This window comes from Rattus norvegicus, chromosome 14, assembly GCF_021556685.1.
Source record: "Rattus norvegicus strain SHRSP/BbbUtx chromosome 14, alternate assembly SHRSP_T2T, whole genome shotgun sequence".
NCBI lineage: Eukaryota > Metazoa > Chordata > Mammalia > Rodentia > Muridae > Rattus > Rattus norvegicus.
In genome coordinates this window covers 50,970,625-50,987,571 of record NC_141547.1, presented here as the reverse complement: position 1 = coordinate 50,987,571, position 16,947 = coordinate 50,970,625, and positions in this window count along the sequence as shown.

Below are 16,947 nucleotides of genomic sequence, written 5' to 3'. Positions count from 1 at the left end.
TAGGCTATTCATTGCTACCTATGAATTTGGAGCCCAGGGTCAGTCTATGTATAGTCTTTGGGTAGTGGCTTAGTCCCTGGAAGCTCTGGTTGGTTGGCATTGTTGTTCATATGGGGTCTCAAGCTCTTTGTCCTCCAAAATCATCCAATAAAAGAAAAGCTTGCCACTTGAAGTTGTATCGGTCATGAAGAAATCCCTTTCTTGCCTGGAAGATTGAAGCAATTTTGACACAGAAAAGCATTCTTGATTTACAGCTGAGGTGCCTGGCTTTGTCCAAATAAGAGATCTCTAGATATAGGACTGTACATCAAACTCAGGTTTAAGGTTACATTTTGTAAGGTAGACCTGATGCTGACCTCTGCACATGCAACTCTGTTCTGTACTCATTGAAATAATAAGCCTTCTCCCATGTACTAAAATAACTTCTTTATTTTGCATAATGAGACATAGGCCATCCCTTTGTTATATAGTCTCCTTAATTCAAATGAACCAGTAAACCCAATTTTGTTGTATTCCAGTCCTTCCCTATCTCTGCTACCTTTATGATGCCCCTATATTCAACAGAGTGGTTTTTAAAATAGCAGTATATTAAGTTAGCAGTTATCCGGGGACTAATCCTGGAAAATCTTGCTTGATTTGGCTCGGAGTGGGCTCTAGAAAGCACAGTGACAAAGTTACTCACACAGATTTCTTTCTTGATCTAATAGACTCAGACAAATATAGAATAGGTGCTAAAATCAGTTACCTAAAATGAAATCTAGCTTCTCTAAAGTCAGTTTTGGACTATGCACAATTACTAAGTTCCTCAGGTAATGTTTATGCCCATAGAAGTTGAAGGGCATTGTCCAATGTATTCTATCTCCTGCCCAGAACACTTTTTCAGTTTTTAATATTTGTGCTTAGCACTGGGCCAAGAGGAATATGAGGAAAGAAACTAAAGAGAGAAAGTTCTGTGTATGCTGAAAACAAAGACTTTTTCCAATGCAGAGATCATTTGAGAAGATGTATCTGTTCACAAGGCAGAGCACTCTGGAGCCCACAGCTGAGATAAGGGGGTGAAGTTGAGGGAGAATTCTTCACTGAGTCACGCCAGTAAGAGAGAAACAGAAAAGCTGACTGTGCTCATTCAGAGAAGGGCTGATTTCTCAGGAAGTGCTTATTGAATAGCTAATGTGAATTAACATTTCAATAGTTTCATTTTCAACTATAAATTTAATAAAATTGTGCTCCAATGTTTTTGTGCACAGTAAAAGATTTAAAATACAATACCTTATTTTTATATGTATGCTTAGATTTATTTGGGGTCATTTGTACAGATACTGAGGACCTCCACAATGAAAAGGCCCAAGCCTTGCTTCACTGTTGATACATCAAGACACTTTTCCTTTATAAGAAGTCTTTTTTTTTATTAACTTGAGTATTTCTTATATACATTTCGAGTGTTATTCCCTTTCCCGGTTTCCGGGCAAACATCCCCCTAATCCCTCCCCCTCCCCTTCTTTATGGGTGTTCCCCTCCCCATCCTCCCTCCATTTCCACCCTCCCCCCAACAATCTAGTTCACTGGGGGTTCAGGCTTAGCAGGACCCAGGGCTTCCCCTTCCACTGGTACTCTTACTAGGATATTCATTGCTACCTATGAGGTCAGAGTCCAGGGTCAGTCCATGTAAAGTCTTTAGGTAGTGGCTTAGTCCCTGGAAGCTCTGGTTGCTTGGCATTGTTGTACATATGGGGTCTCGAACCCCTTCAAGCTCTTCCAGTTCTTTCTCTGAAGTCAAGTGAGTTCATATAACCACAAGGGGGAACCCATGTCCCACATGAGGATAAACTCCAGACTACAAAATATCCCTTTACGCACTGAAAAAAAACCCAAAACATTTTATGTTATATTTAAACAATAACATACTAGAATATAGGAATAAATGTGACATAGTCAATACACATGAGTGTAATTATTTTTAGCTAAATTCACATCTAATAATAGTCTCAAAACTTTAACACTCATTTTGACATTACAAAACAAAACATGCCAAAAATGCTGTGTTATAATAAATCCTGTGTTGCTTTAAGCAGAGTGATTTAAATGAAACTGCAATGTAGTATGAGTTATTGGAGCAATATGTAACTTTTTCAAATTTTCTGGGAACAGTAAATAAAAGCATAATTGATGGTACTAAGAAATAAATATACTCTGAAATCCATTCACTTTCCAGTAAATGCTTACTAACCGACTTGATTCTTAGGAGTCATGAGTTGATTTCTGATTTTGAAACATTCTGAATTATATTCTGTTATTATGGTTTGGCAACAAATGAAACTGGCTAATGTCTACACATTAAAATGTATTTCTTAGTATAGAGTTATTTTTAATTGATCATGTGAGTTTTTAGTATGTTGTTTTCAGTCGTGAGTTCGTATTTCCTGAGATAAATTCTAAGCAGACCTGAGTACTAGCGTTCTTTTAACAGTGCACCTCACAACTGTAAACTGATGTTAGGATGGCAGATGCACCTGAAAGCCAGGCAAAGCTAAACAGTACAAGTACAAGTAGATGTGTAAGGACTGCTGGACCATGATGGTTGTGTCAGTATGTTTAGCATCTTTTCCATTCCTTGCAGTGGGATGGTAACATATTCTTGCTAATTGATGTCCTGCTTTGATATGTCTCAACTGCACCATGTCATACAAGATCATATTTGAGTGAGGATGTTTTTTACCCATTCTGTTTCTTCCTAATTTGACAACAGCACCATGTCTGTAAGGGATGCTTCCCTGACCTCAGTGCTGGTGGGTGAAAGAGACCCACCACACATGTACAATATGTAGGAAATACATAGGAGCTTTTGTGGAAACACTTTTGTTGTTGAGGCCTGTCATCATGCCAGTGGAATTAGTTGGATTCATTTATCAAGTACAAGGGACAAAACCTGTACATTCACTGCTAAGGCTGTGAGCTTTTTCAGGAATGTTGAAAAGGGGAGTAAACACCCAGGCTTCAGAAGGAAGACAAATAGATGGAACATACACAGAGTCCAGTTTTTCTCCTGGCTAGAGTCAGATTGCTACTGGGGTTCTATGCCCATATATTTCTACTCTAAAAGATTAGCAATAGGTATCAATTAATTGAGTGCCAGTTACATGTTATATGTCTTTAGTGTATAATCTCATTTCATTCTCTTAGGTAGTCTTCGATTTGGTGTTGTGATTTATCATTTCTTTATGATAAAATAGGTTTGGAAATGGTCAGTTATTTTTTATTTGCCTGTTCTCTTCTCTTTGTCCATGTATTAACTTATGGAGAGTTAAATAAATATTCATCCAATATATATTTTAAGTCAAATTGCAAAATCTGTTTTTAATTTCTTCTGTCCCTCATCCCAAAGCTTGCTTTCTCTCTATTCTGTAAAATTCTGTGGTAGGCAGATTTCTAAAACCATGTCCAGAACTTCCCAATCTCTTGTCATAAATGACATGTACTCTCAACTCAATGAATGTACTGGACTTCACTAATGCTGTATGGCAGAGTTGACTCTAAAAGAAGATAATGATAGTGGTCAGGACTTATTGTCTTCATTTTGTTTTTCTCCACAGAAGAAGTGGAAGAAAGTAGGAGCACAGAGATCCCCATAGAGGAAGAGTCTCCTTTACTGAGACAGAAGATGCTGTATGGCCCAAGTCCAAATGCAGCTTCCAGGAAGTGGCAACTGTAATGTCAATGGGACCCCAGCCATCTAACTGCAAAGACACATGTTTTGGCAATAGCTTTCTGCTTTTCATCATGCTTTTACTCTGCCATCATGGAAACTAAACCTCACCTTGGTCACTGTGGTTGATTAAATTGGATGGAAATAATGAAAACCCCATACTGGAAATCCAACCAGCTTCCCAAGGCTAGTGAGTTCATGGGTCAAGAGTAGGAATCTAGTTCTCAGAGTTTACTGGACCATCATAGTTCCTTACTGCATTTTAAATCTTATCCTTATTCTCATGGGTAAGTGTAGCTACCACCCTTCATCCAGGATTCTTTTCTATACAGCCAATGGTAACTATCACAGAAAACAGCAACTGAACCTAACACAGAAATCAATGGATCACCAGGAACTAAGCACCAGTAGATGCATTTACAGAGAAGCTCCTGTATCTATGGCTCAGGGAACATTGAGGAAGAGAAGGCATAAAGAGGGTAAGAACAAGAATACCAAGAGATCCATTTTGAAACAATCTAACCTAGAAGTAGCTACATAAAAAACAATGGAACAAAGGCCACTGTCAATGGACATGCTAACATCAAGGTGAGAAAAATTTGTGGTGCTGCAACTATAGACAAAGAACTACAGACAACTAATAACTGCTAGAAGAAGAATTAGCTTTTTCCAGGGATAAACCCCCTTATTCGTTGTCCAGTAGAGAAGATAGCCTTGGAAACATATACCCAAAAACAACAAAAAAAGACTCAGCAGGCAGAATTTATGTAGTGTGTGTATATGTGTGTGTGTGTGTGTGTGTGTGTGTGTGTGTGTGGTGTGTATGTGTGTGCGTGTGTTACGTATATATACATGTATATATGTAACAATAATAACAGAAGAAAGTGGCTATCAACTTAGGAATTGGGAGGCAGGTTGTGCTAGAATAGGGATAGATTGGAAGGAGGGTAGAAAGTGACATGATTTTTATTTCTTTTTTTTTTTTTTTTTGGTTCTTTTTTTCAGAGCTGGGGACCGAACCCAGGGCCTTGCGCTTCCTAGGCAAGTACTCTACCACTGAGCTAAATCCCCAACCCCATGATTTTTATTTCTATTAAAATATTCTTTAGAAAAGAAAACCAGCTAATATAGACAGAAGTAATTTCCTGTAAGATAAATTTCATTATTAAAAATGTTGGGAATCTAACTTGGTGGGTGCTATTTGGAGAAAGCTTGTGTTTTCAATCTGTGTTACCCCATTTAACAGCTGATTCTACACTTTGCCAAGAGTCTTGGTAAATTGTTGAATTAATATACTCTTCATCCAGTGAAGCCCAGGAACTCTGCAGGACTTCCAACACCATCTCCTAATAGCGTCCTGTGTGATTGATCCTGTTCCAATTTGCTGCCAGAAAAATTCGTATCTCTGGGTTTTTATTTCAACAGTCCATTATGTAAAGTAGAGACATACAGTTAAAAGCCTGTGAAAATACATGCTTTGCTAACATAATCATGAATTCTTATTTAAGAAAATGATGGGACTTTTTAGAAAATAAGGGGGTATAATGTCTTCCCTTTGTAGATAAGAAAGTTCAGAGTGTTGAAGTAACATTCTGGATAACGAAATAACGGAAACAATCCAGTCCATTTTCCCCAATAAGGCCAGTATTTAGAATGCTTATAATAAACTTAGTGATATTAGGTGGAAAGGAAGGTTTATTAAATCATTATTTTGCAACACCTTAAACATTAAATGGAATTTTTGGCTTCTGCTTAGGAATAAAAACTGGAAAAAAGTATTGGTTACATTGGAAAAGCTGGAAGAAAATTATAAATCTTCTTGAATCTAATATATACCTTAGGTCACAAACTAGGTTGAACTTAAAGAAAGGTAGTTATTTATAAGGAAAAATATATAAGCCATATCAAATGGTATGCACAAAAGGACACAGATTGGACATAGGGCTGAGGATCAAGTTTGTAGAAAGAGTTAAGGCCACATTTTTAAAGAAAATTGCTAGAAATGGAGTGTTGTAAAGTGTGAGAATATAGAACTTGCAGCAGCTGAAAACAAAAGAGCAATTTACACCATCTTGATAGGTGTTCTCTGAAGTTCTACACTGGGAGCTTCCAAGTAAAGCTATAGACAGGTGGAACAAGATAGAACGTGTTCCTCACTAGTGATGTTCCTCCCAATAAAACAATCACATTTGAGGGTAAGTCTGGAAGTCAACCTGATGCCTCTTGATTGGAAAACAGCCTAAAGTTATCTGCAGTAAACCCAACAAAATCCTGAACATAGGCCCAAACACATGGAGGCTAGGAAAAGGGAAAAGCAGTCTAGAGTGGGAAAGGAGCAGGAACTGCTCTGAATCAGAATCAGAATCTGAAACAGAACATAAAATATCTATTACCAGTAAGGCAGAGATGACAGAAGTCCCATTACACATCGATGTTAGGTAACTTCAGAAACCTTACTCTGTCTATCACCACCAGCTAGTAAGCATCTCGTGGCAAAAGCCAAGGGATTTATCTGGGAAGAAGAATTTTGCAGACCTCAGAAAGCAATATACAAAACTACACTTGTCTATAATCAAGAAACTGGAAGCAGCAGAGAATATTTGCTTGGTGATGTGGTAAGGATTTCTAGGAAAAGTTGGGCAATGTGGAGGGATAATGGAAAATTTTGGCAGAGATGGAGGCTACAGAAAGAAGTCAAACACATGTCAAAGAACAGCAATGCATATGAGGAGTAACATTCACTGACTTCACAGTGGACTTGAAGTGACCGAGGCAAAAATAAGTCAAGTTGAGGCTAGCTCAGCAAGAATTGACCACACTGAATCTAATGGGGAAGGAGAATGAAAACATGACACCGCATAGCAACAGTCCATCAAAATTGTGAGGTCTGGAAGAAAATAACATCAATTACAGAAGAAATATGTCATCTTGATCAAGTGCACATGAACAGTGATATGATTTTATGAGAGGGATTATTTGGGCTTTTCCTTGAAAAAATGTCCATTAATGTGAAAACATTAATCAAATCCTAATTAAGAGGCATTGTGTGAAATACATTAAGAAACTCTTTTACATCTGTAACCTGACAAGTCCATCAAAAATTAAAGTCATCTTAGAAAAAAAAGTCTAGAGTCACTGATAAATAAATGTAATATGTAAAGTCTGAGAAGGATTCTAAGTAATTATACATCAATACTATATCAGTCTTGGCTCATATATGATAATAAAATAGACTACATCAATTTAAACTTTTGACAAAACGGTAATTTCAGACACACTAAAATTCTCAATATTGATTATAAAAAGGGGAAGGAGTACCCTCTCAAAGCAAAAGAGAGAGGGGATGGGTTAAAGAACTCTGGGAGGGCAACATTTGCAATGTAAATAAATAAAACAATTAAAAATGTAAAACAAATTGTCATAGAGATTTTTTCTCTGATCCTAGGTATTATATTGAGATCAAAGTGGTGATTTATTTGATCTTTACCAGCTCTGAGTAAATCTGTGTAGAGCTGGGAATGAAACTGAGGATCTTTTTATGGGCCAATTCAAATCTCTTACTGATTGCTACCTAGAAACCTATCCTAGGATTCTGATGCCCACATGATATATATTTCCTAGTGAAAGGAGGGTGGTGGCGTTAGAAAGCCACATCATGGTTTGAGTATGTGATGCCCTCCATACGCTCATGAAAAGAAGTTTAGTCTCGAAATAGAAGCACTATTTTGTGAGGTTCTAAAGCAGAGGTGGGACTGTGCTGTCAGAGCTGGGTCATGTTAAAAGGGTCCTTAGGGATGCTATCCCTATCTTGTTCTATCTGCTTTCTGTTTGAGTCAGAAGAAAATAGTTGTTCTCTAGCACATGTTTTTACTACCATTAGATTTTGCCCAAATCTACGGAACTAAGTCATTTGGACTAACTCTTTGAAATCTTGTACCAAAATGAATCTTTTCTCCCTTAAATTGTTCTGTTAGCTCACAGCAATGAGAGAAATCATCCAGAAACTTAATAATGAGGAGTAGAGTCATTACTTTTGAAAACCTAATCCCGTGGTTTTTTAGTTATTTTTATGAGGCAAAAATTGCAGGATTTTGGAGGTGACGGCTAAAAAATTCTAGAGTATTGTAAATTAAAACTGCTTAATTGTATGATTGAGAGATTGGAATACTGAGACAAATTCAGACATTAAATAGATTCGTTAATGATCTGGAGTTTTGATGTGGGACACCCCCTGTGTGAGACCATTGTTTTCTATCATTTTGCATCTCTAGGAAAGCTGTCCTCAAGGTTTAAATTTAGTTCTGTTTTATAACACCTGCAAATAAATCATAAAATTATTGAGAAAGTAGATAAATACAAATGTTTTTAATTAAAACACATAAGAATGGGTTCCATGTGTAAATGTTGGTTTAATTTCCTCAGTGGAATGGATGAGATAAAAGTCATACTCAAGCTTTATGAATACATGAGTGAGACTGGCCCAGAACATTTCTACCTATCCCTAGGCTCAGGGTTGGAAGTTTCTAGCCTACATACAATCTAACTTTTTTTAAAAAAATTGGATCTTTCCTTTATTTAGGTTTCAAATGTTACCTTCTTTCTAGGTTTCTCCTCCAAAAACCAACTATCCCATCCCACCTTCCCCTGTTTCTATGAGGGTGCTTCCCCACCCATCCACCACTTCAAATTCCAACCTCCATCTGCTAACCTAGGTCTAGAATGTATCAGCTTTCAAGACTTACTACTGAACACACATTCTTTCTAGCTCTTTCTAAACTCTGGCTGGATGGTTCAACTCATCTCTTGGGGCTCAAACTCCTCTACAAGATGACTGATTCAAATTGTCTTCTTTCAGTTTCTAAATGAATTACTCTGCTTGGAAAAACTACCTCTGAACTAGATATTTAATAAAAGGGATTTATTAGAATGACTTACAGGTTGATCATAGTCTGGCTAATCCAACAATTGCTGCCTGTGAACTAAAAGTCCAAGAATTTAGCAATTGCTAAGTTCACAGCCTGGATGTCTCTCAGCTGATCTTCCGTGATATAATAGAATCCTGAGGAGTAGTATCTCATGCCAGTGAGGGAACTTGCTGGCAAGGTGAGAACAAGCAGGCAAATAGCAATAGCTTCTTTCTTCCATGTATCCTATATGGGCTTTCATCAGAAAGTATGTTCTAGGGTAGAGGTGTGTTTGTTAAAGGCTAGTCTTCCTACCTCAAAAATCCAGGTTAAAAGTGGATCATCCTGTTTCAAATTATGAAAAAGTAAAAAAAAAATACCCCACATGGTATGCACTCACTGATAAGTGGATATTAGCCCAAAGGCTAGAATTACCCAAGATGCAATCCACAGACCACATGAAGCTCTAGAAGGACGACCAAAGTGCAGGTGCTTCACTCCTTCTTATAAGGGGAAATGAAAATATTCATAGGAGGGAAATGGAGGCAAAGTTTGTAGCAGAGACTGAAGGAACGGCCATTCAGAACCTGCCCCACATGCATATACAGCCCATATATATACAGCCACCAAAACTAGATAAGATTGATGAAGTTAATAAGGGCATGCTGGCAGGAGCCTGATATAACTGTCTCCTGAGAGGCACAGCTAGAACATGTCAAATACAGAGGTGAATGCTAGCAACAAACCATTGAACTGAGAATGGGATCCCTGTTGGAGGAATTAGAGAAAGGATTGGAAGAGCTGAAGGGTCTTGCAACCCCATAAGGAAAACAATGCCAACCAACCAGAGCTCCCAAGGACTAAACCACTACCCAAAGAATATACATGGATGAGCCATGGCTCCAGCTGCATGTGTAGCAGAGGATGGCCTTGTTGGGCACCAGTGGAAGGAGAAGCCCTTCATCCTGCCAAGGTTGAATTCCCCTAGTGTAGGGGAATGTGAGGGAGTGCGGGGTGGGGAGAGGCTGGAGGGAGGGAGAGTGGTTGGGAAGGGGAATAATTCTTATAGAAGAAGGAGAGGGGGATGGGATAGGGAGTTTATGTCTGAATCAGGAAAGGGAATAACATTTGAAATGTAAATTTAAAAAAATCCAATAAAAAAAGTCCCTCACAGGTATGCCCTCTGCCCTAGGATTTTAGTATATCCCAGATGTAGTTAAGGTAACACCCAAGAATAACCCCCACAGCTAGAAAGTTAGGTTTTGGTGAATGAGGTGAAATGTAGTATTCCACATTAAAACTAGAAACCAAACCCCTGAATAATAAAGGAAAGATCAGCCAATTCAATTGTTCCTTCTATCCTCAAAAGCAAGTCTGTGCAGTGTTATCCCACAATTGAAAGTCACTTGCCTACTTTTGAACATATTCTTCCCTTCAAGCCTATAGTTAGACAACATGACGTGTATCTCAAATCTTTATCCTTTGTGGATTTTCCAGATCCCAACCATCTCCATTGGTTTCTTCCTCCAGGGTTCTGCCTTTAGTTCCTGCCCTGACTTTCCCTAATGACCAATCACAAAATGTAAGATAAATAAACCCTTTCCTTCCCATGTTACTTCAGTTAGGGTGCACATTACAGAAATAGAAATCTAATTTGGACAATTTCTTTGGAACATATGTGATAACCAAAACTTATACCTAAATTATTTTATCTGGGAAAGGGGACTTTAAAGATATGTTGAAGGGTAGGGACATTGAGCTAGGTAAAGTGTCCTGAGGCATCTTCCTAATTATATCCTATCTCTTCCCTTAATCTATTCTGGGTTTCTTTAAATATGTATCACTATATTTCTGAAATAATCACATAAGATTCAATGATATGAAGGTGGCTTAAATAAAGTACCTAACCACTATTCATCCATCTATCAGTCCATAAATCAATCAAACCATTGACCCAATCACTTGTCAATTTGTTAACTTTAATAAAAATTCAGACACATTTTCAATTTGCAAGCATAGTTATTAAGTAGTAATTACATTCTATGTTCTAGCTATTTGAATATTCATGGACTAAACAGGCAAAGAATAATTATAAAACATAGCAATCATCATACTTTGAGAAAGCCCAATTAAACAAAAAAGAACATACAACCTCCCCTACCAAGACAAATAATTTAATTTTGCAAGTTTCCTGCATCTAAATGTGTCACTTTGAAGAAGTCCTTGTATAAATGAACATTTGTTGTTTTAATATTGTTGTTGATTTAAGACACATGTCATTAAGCCTGGTAGTTTCCTGACCACTTTTACTGCTCATTCTTTTCATTCTACTACTTTAATGTTCTTCCCCCTATGTAAACAGTTTCATCTCTAAAAAATATTCTCAAAAGTCTTGTCAAGTAAACAGGTTTAAATGAAAATTGGTTTTTGAAATCATTCTTCAAGAGTCATAGAAAAACTTTACCACATAGTAAAAGTACTGCAGATGTACTTTAAACAATAGCAAAGAATTCCTCTACAGAGAGAAAGTTCTAGACCTAGACAGAGGAAGTTCTTTACCTAGACAGAGGAAGTTGTAGAGCAGAAGGAAGGGGTAGGCCTAGAAATCTCAATAGGAATTTTAGTCATGAAGACACTTGGCTCCTTTGAAAATTACAGCATTGAGCAGGATAGACATGAATTAGACCAACACAGTATCTCAACCTTCCAGCCACCTGCTTTCTATATTGCCTCATATTGGGCAATCCAATTTGAAACCAGCTCATAAGAGAACCTGGGTTATCCACGTCAACTTTGGAGTCAGAATAAAGCAGAGGACAACACTATATAGGGGGTATGCAGGAATTTTCAATATGAAACATATTCAAATAATGCTTCAAATGGATATAATTCAACATTTCCACATTTAATGTAAATAAAGGGAGCTATCTAAATTAAGGCATAGTCTTATAACTTGAAGTTTTAGGAACTGTTTTGATATATTTTTGGCTGATGAAGTTTTTCTTTAAGTTGAATAAAGACTTACAAACTGCTAGCCCTAGCAGTGACCTTCCATGTTATTAAACTTTACTTCTGTTTTCCATCAATCAAAAATGTTCAAGTTATAGGGTTGTGGGTCTTGCATTTGCTCCACCAAGGGGAATGGCTGCTTGGGGAGGCTGATCTCAGAAAGTTTGACTGCGATTATCCCACACTATTGTCTCTGTGGGTGCTGGGCTGTAGGAAAGTACCTAGGCACCACTGCAGGTGGGAAGGCTCATTCTGAGGTGTGGGAAAGCCGGAAATGGTTCAGGGCCCTCTTCCCCTGTCCTGCAATGAGGCCAAGGCTGTGGGGTTCCTGGCCTCTTGGACATCTAGTTACAGCTGGGAGTCATGGAAAGGCTGAGAACTGAGTGGAAGTCCACAGGTTGTGCCTAGTCTGGGACTGGGCTAGGGAGATTGGAAGGGGAGCTCATGCTGATGGTTCTTGGCTTGACAGGCTTGCTGGCTTGGTGGCAGTGACAGTTGGGAGCACAGAGAAGCCTTCTATGGGAGACTAGGCTGTGGCTCTGGAGGCAAAGGCCTTCTCCATGTCGTCCCACAGTGGATCCTGATAAAAAGAGATGGTTCATGGTTTTGAGGCATTTATTGTCATGGTGGTCAGTGGATGTGTAAAAACATACCTACTAATCAGAGTAGGCCTGAGATTAAATACCTTTTGCAGGGAGAAATGTCTTGGAAAAGAATCTTATTGGCAATGCCCTCTGGGCCTCTAGGTACCTATCTCATTAGCATCGAGATCTTTGTCTTAGCCTACATGACTACAGGTCATGCATCTTTTCCTATTGTTTTGGTCTGAGATATTAGGGATGAAGGGCTTGGGGCATTTATGTGACTGATGGCCACAAATCTGCGGTTTGGGGAGACACTGCGACTATGTAACAGGGGCCTGGTACCAGGAACAGGGGAAGTTCCTACAGCCTTCAGGGTCTCTGGGGCTTCAAGCCTTTAGCTCAACCTTGGACCTGGCTTCCTCTTGTGGTCCATTTCCCCACATCAAGCCATTTTCATTTCATATTGTATCTAGGTTTGGAGGCACATAGTAGAGCTCCAAGGCTAAACAGATATAGGAAAGGAGAAGGTTCAGATATGCCAAGTAGGCAATTTTTGCTTCCAACCATTGTTAGTGCTTACATATGCAAAATGAAATCTTGTTGAAAGAATGGATTTGTGGGATTCTGAGTAAAATTGAGTTTTTGAGGAATTGTCTTCACACAGCTGGACTTAGAGGAGCTATTTTTATATATTTGAAGAAAAGAAAAATGAGCTTTTATACCATGCACATGCTTAACCACCAGATGTCATGTGAAGTCCAGTATATGGGTTTCTTCTCTGCTTATTGTTATAAGAAGAGAAATGCATGAATTCAGGGGAAAATTCTCACAGGATCTTTACAACAAATAACTAACTTTATCATTGCAAATAAATCACAAGTATAACAAAAGTTACTTTATAATTTAATACAGGGGACAACTAAATAGATATGGCCAAGTTTGTATCTTATTAAATGTAATAATCTATGATTTTTCCCTATTGAATTATAGCACCTCATTGTTCAGTATTCATGCTGTTTTAAAATGCACATTCAAAGACTCTTTTATTGACACTAGCCTGATCATTTTATAAATTGTTCAGAGCATTTATTGAAATAATTCATAAAGACTTATGTTTCAATGCCTTAAACTGAAAAAGCATTATTCACTACTAAACCTGCTTATTAATGAATTGCTTCTTCAATTGCATAGGAAACCACAGTCTCAACCTGGACTGGTGTTGCTCACATCTATCTTACTGGATAATGCTCATTATGCTATATTGGGATAGGGATTTTCCGCACTGAAACACAATTTGTTCACTGTATATAAGTAATACACTACTTTTCCCTATGCTGCCAACTCCATCCTTCTCAAGTTTTATGTCATGCATATGTTATTTCAGTACTGCTATATGTCTTTTGCAGGTCTTAAACATCCTACTAGACATCTCCAGACTCAGTGCTGCTTTTCTGTGATGCCCACCTCTAGTCATTCTTAGTGTCTAGACAAAGCACAGTACATCATTTTCATCTAATCCTCACCAGTGGCTTTTTAATAAATCTATTGGAAAGCACATAGTTTATATCTGGTTTGAGTCACACAGTTGGCGAGTAAAGAATTATGGAAGAACAAATGAGCCTTGCTAAGCAGACAGAGGTTGTGATGTCTAATGTTTAGAATGTTAAGATTTACTGTGTTAGCCAGAATATGGCAAATACATAGGCAAATGCCAGCAGCAAACCACTGAGCTAAGAACAGGACCCCCATTGAAGAAATCAGAGAAAGCACTGAAAGTGCTGAAGGGGCTTGAGATCTCATATAAACAACAATGCCAACCAACCAGAGCTTCCAGGGACTAAGCAACTACCCAAAGACTGTACATGGACTGACCCTGGGCTCAAACTGCATAGGTAGCAATGAATAGCCTAGTAGGGGCACCAGTGGAAGGGGAAGCCCTTGGCCCTGCCAAGGATGGACCCCCAGTGAACGGGATTATTGGGGGAAGGGCAGTAATGGGGGACAGATGGGGAGGGGAACACCCACATAAAAGGGGAAGGGAGAGGTTGGAGGGTGTTGGCCTGGAAACCGGGAATAATACTTGAAATGTAAATAAGAAATACCCAATTTAATAAAGATGAAAAAAAGTGGGGTGGATTCCTAAATGACAGACAAATGATTTCTCTCAGTGTGTAATCACACCGTCAATTGCAGAAGGAAACAAGAGAACTCAGTCACCAATTCACAAAGAAAAAACCAAAAGCTGTTAAATCATATCAAGGAAAGTTGAGGGTCTGTAAAAGGGTCTGTAGCACCATTAAGTGTTTTAGATTTTGACCTGAAGTTAACTGTTTGGATGAAGCCACACAGAACTATTTCCCCATACCTCTAATGCCAAACCTTCCCTCATTTGAAAGGATAAAGACCTCTGAAATTCCCATAAATTTTTTTACTGTGTTTTCTGACAGTTATTGAGAACTTTAGAGTTAGTAAAGCATCAGTCATTACAAAATGAGAGCTTTATTTTAGGTCAGAGGTTTCCTACAAGATGATCTACAGAATCAACTGAACACCCTAAAAACACCTATGCAAGGTACTCCCCTAGGACTTTTAGACTCATTTTTTCTTTCGAGGAGCCCATGAATCAAGAGATTCTGATGTGGTATTTTGCCTATTAATTTCTGGGATTTTTGTATTTATGTTTTCCTGTTGTCTTCTTCTTTTGTTAAATTGCTTTGAATAGAATTCATCAGATGGAAACAGAAAACAGATTGAACAAAGAAGTCCCTTCCCCTAGTCTATTCTTTGTTTCTGTTGGCACCACTCTATGAGATGACCCTTTTACTCTGGAAGACATGAGCTTAGCTTTGAGATTTTGTTAGTACTTCTGAATTAATGGGGTTCTTCCTCTGAATTTTATGGCTACAAACTCCTCTTTTGATTTCTCAGGGTACTGGCACTGATGGGTGGTGAACTTATTAAATAGCTCTTGATGTCCTCATACAACACAACAGGCTAGGTGACTTTGCAATAATTGTGGAAGCTAGAAGTTCAAAACCAAGTAATACTTGGAGGATTGTCTTTGTGACAGCTTGCAATAGTCATCGTCTTACCATTGGTACCTCAGAACTGTTTCTTTGCTACCTATCAATCATATTGTATCAGAGACTCACCCACATGGTTTGTTCAATTAATCCTTAGTTGTCTTTTCAATTCTCCCATCTTGAAATAGAGTCACATTAGGAACTCTATGTGTGAATTTTGAGAGACTATGGTTTCAGAACATAGACTTCTTCTGAGCATGACAAGAATCTTGTGGTGCTTTGCCCCCAGGTTCCTACCACCAGGTAGGCAGGACTCAGGTGTAGATGTCTGGGTACATTGTTTCTGCCAGTTGTAAAGGTGGTAGCTGCTTTCTGCGTTTACTATTTCATGTTCATTTTGGCTTCCTTGACTGCTACCATCTTTCAACACCTCCTGTCAACATCCTTCAACAGCCAATTTCACATCGAATCTTGTTCTGTGAAATGCCTAATGTGGTTTCTACTTTCAGGCTGTTGACACATAGAAAATCTGTGAACTAGCCTTATGAGTCTAGACGTAGGATCATCTAGGTAGCAGAAGGATAGAATGATAGAACAATGTGTCCATCATGGGTGGTGCAAAGTTGAATAAGAAACACATATTGGGAGATGATGTGAAAATGATGAAAAAGCCAGGGAATATAGAAAATATATCTTTGCTTGTATTTCTACTTCAAAAGAAAGCTAATGAGAAGTTGGGGCTATATGATAATGACTTTCTATTTGATGGTTTATTATAATTATGGACTTTGGAGTATTAAAATCCTGTCTCCTTCTTGCCCCTTCCCTTGCTCCTCTCCTCTCTCTTCCTCTTCCTCCCCCTTCTTCTTATATAGTTGCTCAGTCCATGAGGTTGGATGTCATAGCAGTTTGGAATGGGTACTGAAAGCCTAAGGGCCAGGCAGAGGATAGGGAGAGTGGAGAGTTGGTTTTTGGTCTCTGATGGAAGCCTAAAGAAGATGGTGAATATCTGTGAAGGAATGGAGCAGTGGTAGAAACAGAATGGCTAAACTTTTCAGTAAGAGGAAAGGCAAGCCGGCAAAAAGCAAATTTTTCTTCTTTCATCTCCCTTTTACTGGGTTGCCACTGGAAGGTACTGCCTATATTGACAGGTGGGCTTTCTCACATCAACTAGTCAGAACAGGAAAAAAATAATAAAACATCTTGTAGGAGTTCCAAGACTAACAGTTGATTTTAGACCAGGTAAAGTTGAAATGCAAAATAAACCATCACTAGCAGTATGGAAAATTTCTAAATATAATAGAAAAGCAGCACTATATTTGTATGTTATTGAGGGGAAAAACTAAGAAAAATGTGATGAGTTAAAGTAACTTTTATTTGCCCGATGTAATTGTCATCTTTGAGGCTTACTGGCTTAGCCTACTCACCTAGTCCTAGGAACTTCTAGCTTCCCTACAATCTTATCTAGACCTAGAGTGTTTCAGCCTCTGAGATTTATTTCTGAATAAGTTTACCCTATCTTATTATTTCTGAACTCTGGATGACTGGTTCAACTTAGCTATTGTGGTTCAAACTGCTCTCCAAGGTGACCGACTCAATCTGGCTTCTTTCTCAACCTCAGACTGAATTGCTTTGCTTGACCTCAAATTAACTCTAGAATTCTGTTCTAATCTTTTGGCTCCTTCTCTGGCTCCTTATGTCTTCACCTGTGTCTAGTTTGTTCT